At 48.1% G+C, this 18,210-nt stretch overlaps 1 pseudogene; it reads right to left on the reverse strand.

The window, feature by feature from the left end:
- Positions 1-18,210, reverse strand: part of LOC114909409 (semaphorin-6D-like) — a 70,511-nt pseudogene that overhangs the window by 19,382 nt on the left and 32,919 nt on the right.

An 18,210-nucleotide genomic window follows, 5' to 3' on the forward strand; every position in this document is an offset into this window, starting at 1 on the left:
GGAGAGCTGGAGCTTCGCAGTTCCTGGTTCGAACCTGGCTCTGTCTGTGCGGCGTTTGCATGTTATCCATATTTTCGAGTCGGTTTCCTCTAGGTGCTCTGGTTTCCTCCCACAGTCCAAAGACGTGTTTCAGAGGAGCTGGTGACTGAGAACTGCCCTTTAGTGTGTGCGCGCGCGCGCGCGTGTGTGTGTGTGTGTGTGTGTGTGTGTGTGAATGAGTTATACAATCATCCTGCAATGGACTACCCTGTTTCACACTCTTTGTTTACAGGATAGGCTCTAGACCACCATGACCCTGCACTTGAAAAGAGGTTTCTGATAATGGATGGATGATAAACACAAATAAACAACAATCGAACAGATCCCATAAATTTTCTAGAGGTCCAGTCCACTAAATAATCCCGTTTTATACTGGACCACAGTTGTTGAACGTGCGACACGGCACTCGCAGACCCTGCACCACGTCCACAGTGTCTCGTTTAACATCGTGGGACACTGGCACACAGCGAGAGGTATCAACAAGTACATTTACATTACGTTTACATTTAGTACACGAAGAAATAATGCTGTTGCTTCGAGGACACCTCTTTCCTCAAGGACCTGCACCCCAAGCCAATCTTCACACTCCCCAACAGGCACTCATCCCCTTATAACCCCGACAGGCCCCATTGCGGTTGCACGACGACTGTATTTTACATTTCCCGTTATTCATAACTATTTACAATAAACATCTGTTCACGTTCAAATGCGGGTGGTTACAATACCTCCAACGATGTATCCATTTATACAGCAGGGTAATTTTTACCATATCAGTTCATAAGTATCTGATTCAAGAGTGCTACAGAAAGAGCAGGGATTCGAACCTGGGTCCTTTAAGTGTGAAGCAATAGTTCCTCTGTTGGATCGTTCAAGTGACACATTACACACACACACACACACACACACACACACACACACACACACACACACTGGCTGAAAAAGCCAGAGCCTACCCGGCAACACAGGGCGCAAGGCCAGAGGGGGATACACCCAGGACCTGACGCCAGTCCATCACAAGGCACCCCAAGCAGGACTCGAACCCCAGACCCGCTAGAGAGCAGGACCCAGCCAAACCCGCTGCACTGATAAACAAATTTGACTATTCAGCATTTATTTAACGTAAGGGCATAAGAGGGACTTGAAAACACCGCACTCACGAAGCACCTGACCACCGTTGCTCATGCGACAAGACCTCATTTAGAAGCCGAGTTTAAAGCGCCATACCACTACTGAACTGCGGTGACGTGAATTTACACAGCAGGATACGGCCGCGAGAAGCGCTGAGCGGTAGCGGCGCCTGCCCGCCTGGTGCCTTTTCCTTCCTCTTCCCGAGCCTAGGGTTCGACTTAAGGACTCGCACGCTTTACGAGGTGGCCTGGGATTGGCCATTGCTTGGTTACCGAAGATGATGACTCATTGGGAGTGGGTCTTAATTACAGACTGTGTCTAACTGTTCTCAAGCTGAGCCCCGTAGGCGTTTTAATGCCTAATTTGTGCAGCCCGCCACTGAGCGGTGCTTCTTCTAAAAACGTCTTGTGACAGTCCTCACAGGCCGTCAGAGGAGCTCCGCCAGCTGAAGGACATGGCCACGCCTCCCGTCGCATCACCCCGCTAGCCTTCTCGCCGCTTATCTCTTCCCCTCACTCGCCTTCCTCTCCTCCAACCCGGACTCCCGGCTCCACCGACATCTGCCTCCTACTTCCACTCTCCCAACCCCTTCCTTGCTTTCCCTCCCTCCATGCCCCGGTAAAACCGATCTGCAATTTGTTCAAAAGCGCCGCTGTTTGTATGGCTGGTCGCACCCCCCAGTGATCAATGGCTCGCACACGCAGCCCCCCAGAGACCCCTTAGGCTCCAGAAATGAAGGGATTAATAATTGAGGAGCTGCTGTCATGCTCTCCGCCAGCATGAGGGAGGAGACGCCGCACGCCCCAGTGCCGCACTAACTGGATTAATTGCGGTTTGTTAGGGGAGGGAAAAGGAGGAGGCTGAGCTCTAAAGGCCATCCTGCATCTTCAGCACGTGCCATGGTGGACCAGACAGGCATGAGGCCTGTCGCCTGAAGACCTGCCGTCTCCCAACTTTCTCACGCCAAGGAGACAGTTTCGTTCTCATTTGCGCAGGTCTGGATTCATGAACGCGCAACAGAATAAAATGACCTCGTCCTAAAGTCAGAATTGAATAATGCAGTTATTCTGGTGGTTCACTGATTCTTCTATCTAAGGAGACTGAGAAATGCAGAATTTTGCTGGAGACACCTAAATTTGAGTGACCTTCTGAAGGGCGCCGCAGTAGTTTGGACGCCAGAACTCTGTCATTCTCACACGGGTCCGCGATCCTCCCTACTCACGCCAAATCAGCTCATCGACCGGAAACGTCTGCACTGGCCGCTTCATGCATGTGTTTGCAAATATCTCCTTTCGAGAAGGAACCCCGCTACTACATGGTTCCACGTTCTCGTCCATTCTTGCAGGAGTGGTACAAAGCCCTCATGTTGCGTGGGAGGATTTCCTCGGCACTATCCTGTTAGCACCTGGCTCCCGGCCACGGCATTTCATAAGCCGTGGATTGAGTGCACGCGATCGCCATGTTCTCCTGCAGCCTCGCTGCTGCTTAGAGACACTAAAACATGGCCTTCCTTCCAAAGAGCGATGAGGCCTGGTGCCAAGCAGGAGCCCGTGGAGTTGGAGACATGCGGCACCCAAGGAAGAATCCCTTTAGGAAGGCAGACTGCGACCCGCAATGACTTAGTGACCAACCGCTCTTCAAAATGTTCAAAACTCAAATGGACAGCATGTGGTTAAGTGGATGAGTGTGTGACCATATGTGTGTTTGTGTTTCTGTGCATGCCACAGCTGTGTACACACTGGCTGTGTTTGAGAGAGGGGTATGCGTGGTAGGAGGGGAAGGCATGGGGCAACGTTGTGTGTCTGTGCTTTCGTACGCGTCGGCGCGTGGTTGGAAGGGTGGCCGTGCGCATCTCCGTGTGGAAAGCGTGTTTCACGGGTGTTGGCATGTGAGAGACAGGAGGAGATGTTCCTGGAGATGGACCATCAGCTTCCCCGGAAACCATTTGCTTGTTGCCCTTGGAAACGGGTCATGAATGATGGGCGAATTAACGGCGTGTAATAGGAACCGGTAAAAGTTCACGCTCATCACGGCGTGCTGGGTGGATGCATCGACTGCTCTCAGCAGGTCGGCGAGACCATGGGAGCAGGCACCTTGACCGTGAGGCCCTCTAGTGTGACACCTGAAAAGAAATGAACCAGAACACTGCGGATTTAGTCCGTAACGCGACCTCAGCCATTATCAACCGTCCTCGAATTTACATCCATTCCACCGCAACTCGAGCGCAGCTGGCGCTTGTCACACAGCACAATGAGGTGAAGCCTCGTTCAGCCAATCGGAAGAGCCAAACACAAGCCCGGCGGAGCCTTTTTCAGTGTAGTTAAGAAAGACATCAGCTGACTCAATGGTCGTAAAATACTGTAGCCTGTGTCCAAATGAAGTGTCTAAACCAAATTAAGTCTGAGGAAGGGAGATGAACAAGGGTGACCACGAGCTGACCTGGAGAGAGCTCCGACTTCATTACTCTAATGCACATTTATTCTGGGGGTTGTAGGCAACATACCGGTTATTAGAGCTGTTGCCTTGCAATCGGAGGACCTGGGTGCGAATCCCACCTCTCCCCATAGCACCCTGGATTGAAGTACCCAGTAATGACACAGTAAAAGTTACCTTGCTGTACAAAATGGATAAACCATTGCACGTAGCATAGTTTACAAACCTCACATTGTGAGTTGCTTTGCAGAAGAATGCCAGATAAATAGTGGTTAAAAATAATAATAGCCTTTGTATGTGGTTGCGTTACGTGAAGAACGCGCATACGCATTTGAAACTCAAGCCATAAACAAAATGTCCTTAAAAACGTGCGTCAAGTCGTTTCCATGCTCTGTTTCCCTCCTGTTCTCTCATGTAACATTGACTCCAGAATCAATGATAAGAGTAATGACCCTTTTACACCTTGTAGTATTACATAACCCATTACACCACGAATTGCACCACAAATGACTTAGAACAAGGGTTCGGGCACAAAATTAGCAAATGTTAAAACAGGCATGTGGCTGTGGCGAGATGGGGGGAGGGATATGAGACAGTAAGGCTTGGGGTTTGACCAGTCACGGGGGTGGGCTTAGTACAGACTATTCGAGCAAAATGATTCCTGAAGCAACAAATTGCGACAGAAGCTCATTACCCCGTGCCCATATGTCACGGTTTATCAGCTGTGTGCTCCATTACAAGAAGAGGCCCCTTAATGAGGTTCAGGGAACTCAAAAGGAGATTTATGGAGAAGAAGGTCTCCCCCTTTTCTCCGGAAATAGTCCCTCCTCTGAAGTATGAGCCGTTAGGGGACCGTCTGGTATCCGGACATGGGAAGGACGACTCAACGTTTGCGTTAAAGGCGCAACGGTGCTGTTCCTCGTGTTAAAAATACTTACCGGAGTGCACGTCCCCACCGCCACACAACCAGATCCCTTCAAATGTTCACACACCTTCACGCACCTTTTTCCTCGCATTGCGGTTAAAGCAGTGTAGTGAAACTGCCGCGCTTAATATTTCAGTGGAGACTGGGTAGGGATGCGGATGCAGTCAAATCAGTCAATCGATTGATCAATCAGTCTATCAGTCAAATATGTGCATACAAATGAGCTATTTTTGGGTATTTCTTTAAAGCCTGTCTTAGCATCGAGGCAAACCCTCTTCGCACGACCCTGCATGTACATTTATTCATTTATTTGACGCTACCAAGCAACTTTCAATGTGACATTTGTACACGAAGCGACTTATACTGATTTAGCAGTTTATTTAGCTGGATAATTTTCACTGTAGGGGGTTGCGGTGGCGTAGTGGGTTGGACCGGGTCCTGCTCTCCAGTGGGTCTAGGGTTCAAGTCCCGCATGGGGTGCCTTGCGATGGACTGGCATCCCGTCCTGGGTGCGTCCCCTCCCCCTCCAGCCTTACGCCGTGTTGCCGGGTTAGGCTCCGGTTCCCCGTGACCCCGTATGGGACAAGCGGGTCCGAAAATGTAATGTATTTTTACTATATCAGTTCAGGGTAAGTACCTTGATCAAGGGTACAACAGCAGCAGGTGGGAATCAAACTCGATCTTTTGAGTGTCACCTGTTGAAGGCTCAGACCCAGGCCCGGCTCCAGGTGAGGGTCTCCGCCACTTCTGGGGCGATCGGTTCTCAGAGCAATGCGCTTTGACACCTAATTATACCTTCAAAGCGAGACAAAGAGTGGGAGGAAGGCATGTCACAAAAATGGGCCAGCCTTCCCACGAGTGAGACAGGAAGTCTGACATGGTAAACGCCAGGCATCAAAGTAATGTCTGAACAGGTATTAGCGAGTCAGCGTGAGATCCGAGAGGAGACGGGAAGCGATGGATGCGTGAGAAATCTCTCGACTCTGCTCCGCAGGGAGCCTGACTCCCCCACCTCCCACCTCACATATAGATGTTGTAGTTCCCCACTATTTACCACCTAAAGTTTAACAAAGGCAAACTAACTTGTCTGGATCCCACTTGCTTGCTTGATCATTGACTGAAGTTCCCCGGGAGTGTGTCATGCTGTCAGGAGGGGCGGAGCCCCAGAAAGTAATGCCATATACACTAGCTGTGGCAACAACACTATCGCCCAGCCCTACTGTCCTTCCCCTTCCCTATACGTGACGTGCCTCTCCATCCAATAAGTCCCTCCCTCCTCCCCTCCTAATCTCTCGTTTTGCAAGCAGCAGATCAGACTGTGTGACTTATAGCTTTTAATCCTCTTCTGATCAATAAGGTCTTGGCATCAATGTGTTGTTTGAGTTTATCAAGCAAGTATGATTTGAGCCCCCCAGTCTCAGAAATCCATTATCTCACAATAAAACTGAATGTAATCTCAGATTTATTTATTTTTTTTTTAACTTTCCAGGAATAACAAAGGATAACTTGCAACCAGGTTGGAACCCGTTTGAAGAGTTGCAGCTTTTGCACATCAGATAACTAGAGGCGGTATTTTGATGGACTTGGAGGAGAAACAGTGGCGTACGGGAGTGCCTTGCTGTTGTACAAATATGAGAATTAGGATAGAAAAATGGAAGCACGCCAAAGATTGTAAATACTCCACGATGAAGCTCTCAACGGCGGGAATGAAAAGCAGCTCTAGCTAGCACTCTACCCAGAGGCCTCGGTTGACGGTAACTCCTCCAGCCATCCGCTCCTTCTTTCAGCCTGCGTCTATAAACAGGTGTAAAGTGCAGAGTTGCATGTTCTGTGCCAACACACACACTTCCCGGCCAGCTGTCACCGCTGACCCCTGTGGCACGAGCAGGTCGGAGGGTAACATTCCACATCTGAACAGGGTATCTGGACGCCGTTAGAGATTCGTGAGATGGACCAGATGGACTCACAGACAGCAGCAGATCCTTGGCTTGCATTTAGGATCCCCCAACCTCTACAGTTACGAATATGCACTGAAACTAGCGACCGAGGTTTAATTGCGTGGTCTGCTCCACTCCTTTGACTGCTTAAGGGGCTGACGGCAGTAGACACAGCTGAGTGACGCAGAAAGTTCATATTCACGCGCAGGCTATTTTTACAAAGCTGTAGTTGAAAGTGCCGGATGGTCTAGGTCTCTAGAATGAAGCGACTGACTCGGCACCAGGGCGGTCGAGTTCGGTCCCAGAAACAGTTTAAAAAGTCATTATCTGTATCTCATTAGCATTAATCCTTGCCATCCTACATCTTCCCATGCCTGCTCCACTGGGTGCGGGTGATTAGTTCCCGTCAGACGCACAGAGAGCACGCTCTTTAACTCCAAAACTCATTTCCACCAAAGTCTCCCGCAAACAAATGAGCACAGATGTGAGATAAGGACACAAAGTGGATGGTCTTGTTCTCCGAGGAGCGAGCCGTTGTCGATCTCCAGAAAGGAAAAAAAAAATCATCTGTTCAGTCGTTTTTTTGTTCTCGCCGGAAATGGAAAGGAGGGTTTTTTTAAAAAAAATGACGGACGTGCCAGACTTTGCTGAGGATGGTTCTGTGACTCAACCTGAGGTCTTGCGTGGTGGCTATCTCAGATGTCTGCTGTTTCACTGCCATGCATGCCCCTCACCCAAATGAGTCACTGAAACTGCCTGACCCCCCCAGCCCACCTCTGCTTCGACTCCTTGAAATAGACATCTACCTGCTCCCTTGGGCACCCCCCTGCAGCTCAGCGGGAGCCCAATGATCTAGAGGCGACGAAAACCATTGAACACCCTGGGCTTCATGCGCTGAAGAGTGACAGCCCGGATTTAACAACCTGTGTCTACATTAAAGAAATCATAAGATCGCAGCGGGAGCTCTGCACCCCAACTTCACGTCAAGGGCAAATTTTGTAAGGAATCCTAATGAAGGAGCGAAGGAAGGTGGAAGGAAGTAGAGGTGGGCGGTCCTGGAGGAACAGCCGTCATGTTAATGGCAAGACTCGATGTCAGTGCTGCTCACGGTGACGGTTGACCAAGCCGTTGCTCCAACTCCCCGATGGAAGCGGATGGAATGCGCTAATTGACTGGAAGGCATCGCAGATAACCATGACCAAACTGAACGGCAAAGCGTTGGGCGTGATAGAAAAGTGCGAGCATGGCCGTGAGCCCAAGGGCAAGAGCCTGCGTGTGTTTATTCCCTTTTGACAAAGCGCGCCATGTGAGATGTGCGTGTATGTCAGGATGAGCCGTTGTGAGTGCAAACACATGTCTGTGCTTGAGTCATCGCGTGGGAGTGTGTGTCATTGTGTGTGAGCACACATGAGTGGATTACTGGGGATTCCACAAAGGAGACGGTGAAGCGAGGATGAATCCCAGCGTGTGTGTGTCTGCCTGTCTGTACTTGTGGGCCATTCTACTTTCTTCTGAAATACATGTTTAATTTCTACAACCATATCGTCTGCCAACAGGGGAAACGGCTTAGTGGTGTCCATGATAGTTGGGCAAGAAAACCACCTCGGATGCACGCACAGCAGAGGACAAGTGGAAACAAACCATGTTATTACTTGTTGTGCCCTCTTTCTGGCCAGTGACTGCACAAAGGGTTAATGGGACACCCCTTAAAACCCCAGACATGCACTCTGCTTTCAGCATGGGCCACTTACACCATTTAAACTATTATACCACTCTCATTTGTTGCTTGTTTTATCTATCATTTATTCATTCATGTGTCAGCTTTGTCCAAGGTGACTTTCAGAGTGAGTTAAATACAATATGGTACGGCAGCTGATAGTGTGGTGGATACCACTGCTACCTCTAGGCTCGGAAGCTGCAGCTTCGAATCCTACCTCTTGCTAGAGTTGAGCATGGTAAAAAAAGATGCCCTACAAAAAGTTACCTTGAAATAGGCAAATAATGGTAGACAGCTTAACATCCTAAGTTGCTTTGCAGAAAAGTTACTCAAAGGTACCACAGCAGTTGTGTAAATTTAAACCCGGAGCCTTCGACTGCACGGAAACAGCTTGAGCCACAATTCTCCCTGCTGCCCCAATCCCCATATGACGTGCAACAGGTAAAGACCACAAACAGGGTGCTTCAATGCCACCCAGACAGGTGATATTCTCTACAGGATAAGCGTCAGGACTTAAAAAGGGCAACAGCACTGACCTTCCTCTCCTCACCATGGCGGCCCAGTCAGTAACCAGGGAGCGGGTGGAGAACTGTTTATCCGTGACAGGGCAGACAAAACGTGCTGCTTGAAAATGCAGAAAGGTTCAGAAAAGATATGTTGTTAATGCATGCTTGGTATGCATGTTCACACCGTCTCAGTGCCAGAGCAATGGTTCATTTCCTGGAGACTGTGATGGTGATGAATACTTTCAGCTCTGGGACTTGCTACCTAGATAGAAATTTAAGTTTATCATTATTTCATTTTGGAGGAATAATTTTTCTTACAGCTTAATATACAAATCCTTAATTCACAGTGTGGTTTTATATTAACAAAAGAAATGAGGGTGTGACGGCTGTGCGTGGCTCAGCGAGAGAGGAAATCCAGCTCATATAGGCAGTGCGGAAACTTGTGGCACTGATGGTACTTAGGAGGAACATCACCTGCAAGGCAACAAAACCTAGAATGAACACCCCCTGAAGATTAATTCTTCTGTGTTTACTATCTTTTTTACTACACTATTTCTCATAAGAAGTCCCCACAGGGTTAGCAGAAGACATGAACACACACAGAAGGAAAGACAGGAGAGGTGAGTAACGACACAGAATCGTGGTTAAAGACACAGATTTGTGAGTTGTTGAAATTGCAGGAGTTACAGCTGACTCCAGAGCAAATTTATTCCCATTTGTTCTCCAAAGTAACTTATAATTTGTTTTTTTTAAGAAACTTCAGTTATTTATACAGCTAGGTAATTTTTATTGTATCAATCCAGGATAAGCACTTCAATCTGGTATACTACAGCAGGAGTAGGGATTGGAACATCTGCCATTAGCTTACAAAGCAAAGGCTAGATCCACTATGCTACTGTGTGTCCCAATCACATGCAGTACAAGATTCACCTAATAACCTAAACAAAAGGAAATCAAAACACTCTTGCAAATGCATAAGATGATGGAAAATGCCAGCAGGTGGATCTAATGGGTGCGTTTCACCCATAGAGGATTCAAAGCTATAGCCCTCTTCTTGGTAGCTTTCAATCACCAGATCTAATCTGCAACACTTCCTTCAGTTCTGCAGGATCTCCGATTTGTGCAAATCATCTATAACTCCAGCACATCCTGAGAAACAAACGGAAGACCCATTAGGAGGTCTGCTTACAGAGCTCACGGAGAGTGCCGAACGAGCTTCCGAAAGAGAAAACACCGTCCTTGTTTGACGGAGGTGTATTGCCCCGGGGAAAAGAACGCCCTCTTTCACGATACCACTCCTGGCCGACTTGTTAAGCCTCTTTATCTGATGAGCGTCCGCTAAGTCACGCAATGTTTTCAACCAACACAGCTTCGCCTGAGTCTGTCAGCGGCTACTGTACAATGTGGGACAATAGTAGACACTCCAAAGATGGGCTGAGGTGCCTTTACGTGCAAAACAAGTCTGTTGTTGTCACAGGAAACTTTCAAAAAATTCACAAACATCTAAATTCCCCGAGAAAGATGTTGAGATGTTTATCCCAACTACAGTAGAACCCTTTTTCAAGCTTAGTCTCACCTGAACAAATGCCATGATGCAGATGTGGATATCCGAGCTGCTGGAGTTTGAATAGCTCTGCAGAAAGTGCTGAACTGCCCTGATATGATTGACTACATGCCCAAAGTGTATAGAATGTCTTTAAAATTAATCCACCACGTTAGCAGAAGGCACCCTCTTCTTTAAGAGCCAAAGTGGTAGCCTTCCCAAGCATAGTCTATATGGTATTAAATCAGCACCGTAACTAAATCTAATTAAGTTATTAAGCTTCATATTAAACTCCAGGAACATGTCAATAACAATATTCCCACCCTTGAAGTTACGTTAATAAATCTGTAGCTCCATGTTGCAGCAAAATTCTCATCTCATACTTTCTTGAATACATCCTTATCTCCCATACACATAGTCCTACATAAATGTCCCACAATCCTCCCTCCATACATGACTGGCTCCTCAAGATAAAAGGCCTGTCTGCTTTCAGACTGGAACACCTCAATCAGTGCGCCACTAGATGTGGGGTCCTCAGTTGTTTGTCCCAAGCACAGGCTGAACCTTGCTTATCTTGGCAGCATGAGTATGCCAATAAGCCGGAAAACACTTCCAAAACATGTGTCTCATGTCAAAGTTCATGATTTCCCTTGTCTGTCCTAAGCATCTGTGTCACTGTGCGAATTGTTGTAATGTCTGTAAATATGAGAGGGGTGAAGAAATATTTTTGTTGTACTTGGCTGTTTGCTGTACCTGCTATGCATGACATTAACCCTTGCTACCAGAGAACCAAAACAAAGCCTTGCAAGGTTTGCCAACAGAATTTCCAGTCTAGTAGCATTCCTGATGTCATCAAAAAAAGACATGTTTTGGTTCAGAATGTGTCCCCTTGAAGCGGGAGATCTATCAAGTGCAACATAAGTCTTCGGAAGTCTTCCTCCCTGTTCATTTCTGTGTGGAGCCACAAGGCAGTAAGACGTGCTTCAAAACAAAAACTTTGGCAGGGATCACATCTACGTCTTCAACTCCTGCATTTATTACGCAATAACATTTGGAGGTTTTAGAAAAGATATTATCCTTTTGAAACCCCAAAAGAGCAAAGAACTTGGATCTGTAGAAGCAGGTATTTCTACAGCATTTTGGGATTGTGGATAAACAGAAGGTACAGGTTTTTATGAGGGTTTTATTAGTACCTGTCACGTCCACGCCCACAACTCAACCGACAGCACCTGACTCTGGTCCAGCACCTGACTAACTGCTCACCCTTTAAAAGACCCTTCTCAGCTCCCATACCTTTGCGGAATCTCGTCAGAGACAACCGGCCTCCTTTGTGACGTCCAGTTCACACGCAACCCTTGTTCTCAGTTTTCGTCTTCCGGTTTTCATCCCTTCGCTTTGTCTCCCGACCACGTCCACGGATCTTCGTTTCAACACCAACCGCTGATCGACCGACCATCCGCCTGTCCCCGACACCGAGAACTTGCCCGATCCCCTGAATCCAGACGAACGACTCCGCACTTGGGTCCTGCCGTCCTAGTTCTCTCGGTCCCCCTTGAGAGTACCCACCATGTCATGAGACTGGTTTGTAGGGTGTGGACTCACGACTGTAGGAGAGGTGTTGGCACATTCTGTCATCAGCAAATGAACTGTCAGATTTTCAATCTAAAGTAAATCTCTTACCATCAAAAGACAAGTCACTTTTGCAATCTTGCCTATGTCAAGTATGCTGACAAGATGTATGATAAAGATCTCCAAGCACATGCTAGTCTGTGTTATTGGTTTCAAACCACAGAAAACTGACAGGATGAGCTGCATGCTCCACATTACAGACTCAAGCCACATGTGAAGAAATGCATCCTTCAAGAAGGGTACAGCTAACTTGCATTTTTCATGCGTTAACCTTTTCATGTGCTGGATTAATTAGGTTTTTGAAAGCAGTCACCAGTGTGTTGCAGACCTCCCAGCACATGCACATTTTAACCGCCTCTGTGAGTGGAAACAAGCCGGCTGAGCAGCAGGTCAGTGGTGGCCTGTTCTCCATTGCGTCCTGTCAGATTTATTGGCCGTTCAGCACTCAGTGCTAGCCAAGCAGGGAAGTGCTGGCCGCTAACACGGATTAGCTCATTTCTTCTTGTTTGTTTTTCTTCCTTCTCCCTCGCCTCTGACTCATTCCTTCTGTCCCAAACTTGGCCTTGCGCTGCTTGAATAGAAAGAGCAAAGACTGCCTGATGAAGGACGCTGAAACTCACTCCATTGAACAAGAGCGCACGTGGCCCCTGTCTACACTCCGACCTCCTCGCCCCGCACCTTGAGTGATCGGAATTCTTTAATTTTGGTTAGGAAAGGTCATGGATCACAGTGGGGGCCCCAGCAAGATCCCAGACTGCCGAATCTCATTACACATTGTCTACATCCTCTCTATTCTGCGATTAGGCAGCAGAGCCAGAGTCCCGCAGGACCTGAAACACAGATCGAAACAACACCTATACCATGAAGGGGGGTCTCAATTCCAGGAACACACTAAAGATCTATATAGCTCTCTGGATTTACTGTCATGGACATGTAATAAATTTGAGACACAGAGGGGGTTAAATATTTGGGGGGGTTTTCAGGCTTCTGCAGAGTCCAGGTGCAGCAATGTTGAGACATGGAGAGGAGATTAGAAGAGGTCGGGAGTTGGGGTGTGCCATTAATAGGGGTGGACCCGATGATAACATCTTTTCTACTGCCCAAGAGAGCACTGACATTCACAGAGCATGGGGTAGGTGGGGGAAGGGTTTGGCATCCCCCGACCTCCACAATGCCCCCAATGAAATCGGGTGAAGTGCTGGAGGAGAGTGCAAAGACCTCAGTGACGTCCCACTCTGTGTGCTCTTGGCCATGCCACGGGGCAGGGCTCCAAGTGAAACCCCTGCCATGATTTCTCTGATCAAGATAAGGACTGTGAATCAGAGCAGCAGATGGCACGTGGCAAAAGACTCAACACCCCCACCCTCTGAGCTGCCTTGAATCAGGGGATAAGATGTTTACTCTTGTGCCCACAGATAGGATCAGATACTGTCACACCTGATGTTTTTCCTATTCAGTCAAACTCTGCCCCCAAGAGCAGCGCTACATCTCCAGTAAAAATTTTTCCAGACTAAACTCCATGCTGATCCACAAACAATAAGCGCTGTTTACTTCAGCCATTTGTATTGTGAGGCTAATACTGACTTAATCGCAAACAATTACATAGACCGATGGACTCTCATTATGCCTGGGAAAGTTTGGCTGAGGTATCATCGGTGTTGATGTTTCCGCTGTGTTGGCATCTGCTGTTTCTCAGGCCAGGATGGTTTTTCAAGTGAGAAGCCACGCCCGGAACAAACAGCTTCCCCTGCAGCTTACCCCCTATGGGCTTCCCTGTGCTTACACGCCATTGGTGTTCCCACTTCCACCTCAAAGTAGGAAAAATCCAACAAAAATAAATCCAAATGATTCTTTGCTTCCAGCCTTTTCACTGTTACTTCCTCTCCAGGCTTAGAAAACAGATCATCTCTAGAGGCTTGCAGGTCTTTGAAGCCTTCTGGAGACCTCTCCACCAGCAGACGGAGACTCCCTGGGGGCAAAATGGGTATGGAGGCCATACGTGTGCCATCGCTCCTGGCACAGAGGAAGAAATTTCCTTTAAATGTACAGGAGAGAAGAAGTGAGCTATTGTTTACTGACCTTTGCGCAGAACTTTTCATTGAGTAATCAGTTCTACGGTCCAGGGACAGAAATATAATATCAACCCCTGGCCCCAGCACTGTACATTCAGCAGCTCCAAGAGCAAACACCCCATCCCCTCACCCACCCTGCTCCAGCGCTAAGCCTTCATCTCTACAGCATAGAAGGAAAGCTACAAAAGCAGCCGAGCCTGATGAAAGTGTTCTCAGAAGGAAAGGCCAACCCCTGCTCTGTCCTGCTGCCATGGTGAGAGGATGGGATTATTGCCATTGGTGCAGAGAAAGGTGATTAATTCCAGGATTGCGGTTTAAAGCCCACCAAGGAGACAGGACAGGATTTGGATGGGATGGACCCCAGGTTACCTGGCAATCTGGATGTGTTTTCGCACCCAGATTCCCAGCATTTGGAAACCCAAGCAAACGAGTGCAGGTTGTGTTCACCACACTCCAGCTCCGCAGCATCCAAAGGACTTTCATTTCCAGGGTTAGCAACCTATGCCCTTGGCTCTGGTCTTAGCTCAAAATAACCTCCATGCCGAATATGGGCAGACAGCGGTCAGGACTTCACCTGGATAGAAAACTTGCAGGGCCTGCAAGACCAGCAGGGAATGGCACAAATTCACTTTTTTTCTCCAGTGCTTCACAGGGTTGGGGGTGGGGGAATAGTGGGATGCTTATCGGGTCCAGCAGCTGGAGCTGAACTGGCTCTCACTAACCCTCCACCCCCTGGCCCTTGGAGACAGCATAACCTGGCTGAGCCGACTCATGCAGAGAAGAAACCTTTACACCTCTAACTGTCTCCGTGTGGTATTCAAACACAGCCTTAAGACTACTAACAAAGAGATAAGAATGGATAATCATTAGTCAACAAATAAATACAGTTACAAGGTGGTGAGGTGTTTATGGCAAACAATCTATAACCTGTTGGCTTGAAGTTCCCATTGAGATGATCATAGTGCTACAAGTAACTCGGAAGGTCAAATCAGAGTGGTGCGATGTCCAGCAGTTGCTTGCTGAATCTGACCTGGAAGACGTCATCTCTGTCTATCAACTAAGACATCAGCTGAAACTGATCAACCAAAGAGTTCAACGACCACAGAAGTGCTGCGGCCGCGACTCATCCATGACAACATGCATGACTCAAGAGTCGAGAGGTTCTCGCACTGCACCTGCTTCATTTCTCTGTTGCTCATCTGCAGCATGTCTCCTTTGCAGCCATAATAATGGCTAAACTTGTTCTTCTGCTTTAGGTTAATGCCAATTATAAACACTGCACTTTTTCTTGGCTACTTCCAGCATGATAATGCACCATGCCACAAAGCAAAAGTCGTATCAAACTGCTTTCATGAACATGACAATGAGTTCAGTGTTCTACAGTGGGCTTCCCAGTCACTGAATCTGAATCCAAAAGAACACCTTTGGGATGTGGTAGAATGGGAAATTCATAGCATGAATGTGCAGCTGACAAATGTGCAGAAATTGCATAATGCAATCATTTCAACATGGACCAGAATATCAAAGGAATGTTACCAACATCCCGAGGAATCCACGCCACGAAATGAGGCTGTTCTGAGAGCAAAAAGAGGGCCTACCCAGTTTTAGTATAGTGTTCCTAATAAAGTGCTCGTGAGTGTAGTTTCTTAGAAAAACAAAAAGCTTGCCTACTCCCCCCCACCCAGTGGTGCCAGCCCCCTTGCCTCTTGTTGAGTTGAGAAGAGACTTAAATGTGCTTAATTCAGCCCTTATTGGCTGCCGTTAGGGAGAGAGATTTGGCAGTATGCTGAGGGACAGGAAGGATTAGGGTGGCCTGCAGAGCCTTCATTCCTCATAACCCCTCCACCCCCCAGCGCCATGCCCCGCTTCCCCTCTCCTTCTTGGGAACCGTTCCGCATTGAGCCTTAATCTCAGCTCAGCTAACTTTTAAGCCCATTTACAGTGTGGAGCTACTGAGGTTAGACTTTAATGGATCAAATGTACTTTGGAATCCAGCGTTATTATTAGTATGTTTCGCAGATGCAAAGCTTTCAGTTTCCCCATGTTTACTTATTTAAAGTTAGATGCAGTTTATCTGTATCAGTATGTACAAGACTCCAGCAGCCAATATTCCCATCTCCACTGGCCTAGGAGTGTTGTATTCCACATAATGAACAAGCAGGTTCATAGAGAAGAGTCTCCAGCATTTTCCAGAATCCCAGGTGGCCCAGATGCCCTTGCATACCATGCAGAGATTGATCTGCCTGGATGTACAGCTCAACTGGTGACATGGCGGGCTCCACAACGCCATCGCGAGAAGCCCTTTGCTCCAAGAAAACACCATCTCTTTACCAAGCGATGTGCCCTTCTGCCACTCAATCCCAAACGTGGCCTTGCCTGGCTTTCCTACACCGGATGAGCAAGTAATAGAGAAGGTGCCTCAAAGCCCGTGGAAGCATCACTCCTCTTTATCCTGACAATCCTAAGCAATTTTTTTGCTGAAATGCACTGCTTAAAACCACTCACGTCTTCAGTTTGCAGCACTTTTCACAGCGGATGCACTAAGGCCCGATGATCCAATTCAAGGCAGGACTCAGGAGAAAAGCACTCCGTGGTGGAAACCCAAAGTAGACTGTAAGAGGCCCCACGGAGCGCAGCTACAACCAAGACGTCGAGCTACAATGGTGACGTTAAAATAACATGCACATGTGTTGACAGTGAGCAGCCCCATTAGGAATGGAGCTCACAGCAGCATGCAAATGCTGGGAGAGGGGAGGGAGGGGAGATCACAGTTCATACGTGATTCTGCAAAATTCTTACTGACAGCAGCCCTGTTCAGGGTGTGACTGTGAGGTAGCGCAACAGATCCAGCCAGCTCCGTAAGAACGATTCACGACTGAGGAGCGTGACTCTATCCAACAGAGGGAATATGAGGGAGAAATAGAGAGCGATGCTATCTCCCTGTCCCTGCTTCTCTAATTACACTGCTGATTGTCTCCCGAAGAAAGGAGACATCTTGCAGGACCCTGAGGGCACATCCGAAGACGTGCCGCTTCCAGGAGAAAGAACAGGGAGGGAGGGACGAATGTCTCACTAACCTTCGCCCAACATCCTTCTGAGAGCTGCCCTACTTTCCGCTCCGACGCTGTACGACATCCGTCTCGCACGGATGGGCGCCCGCTGCGGCCGTCTTGATCGGCTGCCGTGTGTGTACTCCGTGTGCCCGTTCAGCCGACAGTCATGCTGATTCCGCCTTCAGAGAAATCGCAGGAGCCACTGACTTTCATGATGGGGAGGGCAATGTGTCGGGGTGCATCCTGGGAAATCTGTGCTCTAACAGCCTGCCTGTGCTGGAGGTCAGCAAGACTGTACAATTTACTTTTTTCGCACCTTTACGCCCCCTCTATTTGGCCATAGACAAAATCAGCTTCATCTCAGAGGAGGCAAAGTTAGGTCCATTATTGCTCCTAGCAGACAATGCCCTCAGCCTGTATCGACCCATCTGTCCTTCCCAGGCTGCTCACAGACTGGGCTGACCTCTTCAGGTTACCTAGGGTTCCAATGCCCAGTAGCGTGGTCCCGAGGGCCGTGACACCATCAGTTACAGTCATGGCGTCTCCATGGATACAGCTGCTTAGCAGTAAGCGCCATTCTACAAGCTCCCCTCCTTTGCACCTTCCAAATACAGCATTCAGTGAGAGCCTGGGCTCGCAGAAAGGTAGGGGAGTGGTAAATTCAGGGAACTCAGATGCCCAGGAGGGGGCATTCAGGAATCCAGGTTGCTGTGTTTCACAGGGAATGTGAATTGTGCCATTTCTTCAATGTCAGAGGATAGAGAGCAGTAAAAGAGTGACACTACTACAACCACCCGTAGCTCAGTATGCCTTTTTCCGAAACCCTACTTGTCATCTCGGAAGAGCGCGTGGATCGACAGCTTGCGAAACTTGTTAAGATGATGCTGGCACTTATTTACTCTTATCCTCCTTTCCTCTTATACTCATGTTAAGATGCATTCACTTTGCATTGCCATTTAGCGTTAAAGAGATTACAATTTAGCCACTTGCAGAGAAAACATTTAGAGGGCAAGAAAAGTGCAAAATTCTCCTTGTATTTTCTCTGAAGGCATGAGATGTTTCTGCAACCCTATGGCATTATGCTGTGAGATGCTGGGTTAAAAGGACTGAACTCTGCGGAGCAATATGAACATATTGGCAGCAGTGGGATTAATCATACTGATGCAGAGTTGCACTTTTTCCAATGTCATCTCTGGACAGAAGAAACACTCACTTTTGGCTGATGCAG

Source organism: Scleropages formosus, chromosome 23, assembly GCF_900964775.1.
Source record: "Scleropages formosus chromosome 23, fSclFor1.1, whole genome shotgun sequence".
Classification (NCBI taxonomy): Eukaryota; Metazoa; Chordata; class Actinopteri; order Osteoglossiformes; family Osteoglossidae; genus Scleropages; species Scleropages formosus.